This window comes from Marmota marmota, unplaced genomic scaffold (assembly GCF_001458135.2).
Source record: "Marmota marmota marmota unplaced genomic scaffold, marMar, whole genome shotgun sequence".
Taxonomy (NCBI): domain Eukaryota; kingdom Metazoa; phylum Chordata; class Mammalia; order Rodentia; family Sciuridae; genus Marmota; species Marmota marmota.
This window is the reverse complement of record NW_026000164.1, coordinates 3,858,682-3,861,881: the sequence shown is the minus strand read 5'-3', so window position 1 is coordinate 3,861,881 and position 3,200 is coordinate 3,858,682. Positions and strand designations below refer to the sequence as shown.

Genomic DNA, 3,200 nt, shown 5'->3' with positions numbered 1-3,200 from the left:
TTTTAATATTTATTTTTCTAGTTCTCGGTGGACACAACATATTTTATTTTATTTTTATGTGGTGCTGAGGATGGAACCCAGTGCCCCGCGCATGCCAGGCAGAGCGTGCTACCACTTGAGCCACATCCCCAGCCCCCATGTATTTTTTTTTAATCATTCTATCATGACAACCTTACTTTTAGATGACATCATAACTAGCATTCTTGAGCTTTCTGGAGTTCAAAATGCAATGACGACCAGCTTGGCTCGTCCCCCTTCTTTGTTCATTCCTGGCTCCACCTTGCACACATGTACAAATGAATTCCCACAGCATACCGAGTCCCACCCACACTCCGTGATGGCCGCACCTTGGCCAACCCATGGCCCTAGGAGTGTGCTCACCAGGGACCTTGAGCATGTGGTTCTGGGCAAGAGGTCTACCTAGGCTCTGGAAGAGGGTCAGGGGCCTTTGGGTAGGAATTCTAGAGTCCCAGTTGCTCAGAGGGTGGTATGGCAGGTAGAGGCTCCAGGTGGACACATCTCCAGAGGAGATGCGCTGCCAGAAGGGAGAGGGATCGAGTGAGCACAAGGCTTGGCTGTCTTCCTGGCAGCCACTTAGCCAAATTCCAGGCTATTCCAAATTCCAGGCTCCTCCACACGTTCTGACTTGTCTGTGAGTCTCAGGGACTCTCCTGTACCCTCACTAGCCCCATTCCAGGCCAGCGGTCCCCTAAACACATCTGAAGCATCTGTCTTTGGAGCTTTCTTCCCCATTTTCTACTCATTACTATTTTTTCCCCGTTCACAGATCAGTCTCTTGGTCTAGGAAAGGGCTTGTTGTTGTCCACTTCCTGTTGCTCTAATGAAATATCTGATGCTGGGTGGTGTATAAGAAAAGAGGTTTATTTAACTCATCATTTTGGAGGCTGATATGTCCAAATGTCATGGTGCCAGTCTCTGGTGAGGACCTTCTGGCTGCATTATGACATGGAGATGGCATTACATGGGTTCCCAAGAGAGAAAGCCAAACCAAGAATGGTGACATGGTGAGGCAGGAAACAGACTGGCTCTTTTATAATAACCCACTCTGAAGGGAACTAGTCTCCCATTCTAGGAGACCAGCATTAATCCCTTCCCAAGGGCCATCGTGGTCAATAACCTTCCCCCAGGCCCTCATTTTAAGATCCCATCATCTTGAATACGATTACCTTCGAGATCAAGCTCCTGTAGGGGTTTTGGAGGGGAAAAAAACCACATCCAAACTAAAGCAGGGCTCCTTCATCTTCCAGAAAGCACTCGGTTACACATAGCAGCACGTAAGCCCACACCTGCAGCACAGTGAGATGGATCCTAGTTCTTATGTTGGGTGAGATATTTAAATTCTAACCTATTTCTTTATATGAGAAAGGAGAATCAGGACAATATTTTTGGGAGGTACCAGGGATTGAACTCAGGGGTACTTGACCACTGAGTCACATCCCCAGCTGTATTTTGTATTTTATTTGGAGACAGTATCTCACTGAGTTGTTCAGTGCCTTGCTTTTGCTGAGGCTGGCTTTGAACTCACAATCCTCCTGCCTTAGCCTCCTGTGCCTCTGGGATTATAGAAGTGCACCACTGCACCCAGCGAGGACAATATTTCTATTATAGGTTGTGAGAATAAATAAAAGAATGTGAAATTTTTTTTTAATAAGAAATTATCGGGTAAATGCTAGGTAGCATCATGTTGCTCTATTGAGTATTTGAGGAATATAGAGCCTCTTCATATAAGACCATAAGGACGTGAGGAGATGAAATATTGACACAAAAAATTTGATATCCTAACATCAGCAGAATAGTGATGAGTAAGAGTCTGGGGCACAGAGTCTGCAGAATTCGTGGAACACTCTCAGAGGGAGATTCCTACTCACAGAATTCTACGTCGGGCAAGTTTCCTTCTCTGAGGTGGTTGAAGGAGAAGAGATGCACATTACTAATGAGCAGAGAGCAAACAGGATTTTGAAGACCAAGATTTACAGATAAAAGCCAAGCTTGCCCCAGGGACTACTTGACTGTCAGTCCCTGGACTTTGGAACCATAGACATGGGAATGGCCAAGGCTATCCCCTGCTTCGGCAGCTCCCTAGCCTGGTCCTTCTCTGCTCCAGCACTTGTAGAGTCTTGGAGTTGTGCAAGGAATCTTTCCCAACAGTGGTCCCCCTGCCTCCTTTTCCCAAATGGTGACTGAGGCCCACATCTTGATTCATTGGCTTAAATTCCCACAGCTGTCCCCCAGCAGAACTGGCTTTCCAATCTTGGTGTCCAGATCAAAGTCTGGGGCTCTTTCCTTTTTGAAACTCTCAGGCTGCCCCACCCTGTTCTGCTTGTGGTTTAAAGATGAAGGAAAAACTCTTCTTGGGGAGGATGTCTGGGGCAACACCACTCCTCTGCCTCACCAGTACAGCTGGGAAGCAACCTGGAATAACAAGACACATTTGTGACCAAGAGAGCTTATAGGACAAGAAAGTGACTGCGGGGCAAGCTTAGGCTTGTCCAGCATCCTTTGTGGTGGTCATCACAGAGTCAGTCTGTAGAGGAGTCAGCCTTCTGACTGGCAGGAATAGAAGACGGATTGATTTACTTCGATGTGGTATGAGTGACTTCAAGGATGAAAGGTGTTTATTTAAGCAGCTGCTAAGTATGGGGATGCAGCTCAGGGGTAGAGCATTTGACTGCAGATCAAGAGGTCCCTGGTTCAAGTCTAGGTGTCCCCTATGCCATGCTCCTTTTGTTACCTATCCTTGGTGTTGGAACTCCACCTTGATTTCCTTGGAAAAAAGAACACATGTCTGGTTGGGTCTACAGGGATTTGTTCAAACTGTCACCTCCTGTAATAGTTCCCTTCTATCCCCTTGGCCTACATGTTCTTGTGCATTTCCCCTTTTCAAAAGTGTCACCTCTCCAGAAAGAGAGAGGGGAGAGCAGTAGACTTCTCTTGAATACGCCTGAGGGAGACTCAGCCAAACCTCTTAATTCAATTTCCCCTTGAGAGTGAGTGGGGCAAGAGATTTGCCAGTTCCTCCCGAGAGGGAGGGAGGGAGAGAGAGAGAGAGAGAGAGAGAGAGAGAGAGAGAGAGAGAGAGTTTTCCTTCAAAGTCTGCAGGCAAAGTTGGCAGAATTTGCTAGCGGGGTTGGATGTGAGATGTGGGAAGAATAGATGAGCTATGGATAATTCTTAAGTTT

General features: G+C 46.8%; 1 non-coding gene across 1 annotated transcript; it reads left to right on the top strand.

The window, feature by feature from the left end:
* The first annotated feature begins 2,659 nt into the window (after nt 1-2,659).
* Trnac-gca lies at nt 2,660-2,731 on the top strand. Its single transcript has one exon. It is a non-coding gene; the product is annotated as a tRNA-Cys (tRNA).
* Nucleotides 2,732-3,200: the final 469 nt, after the last annotated feature.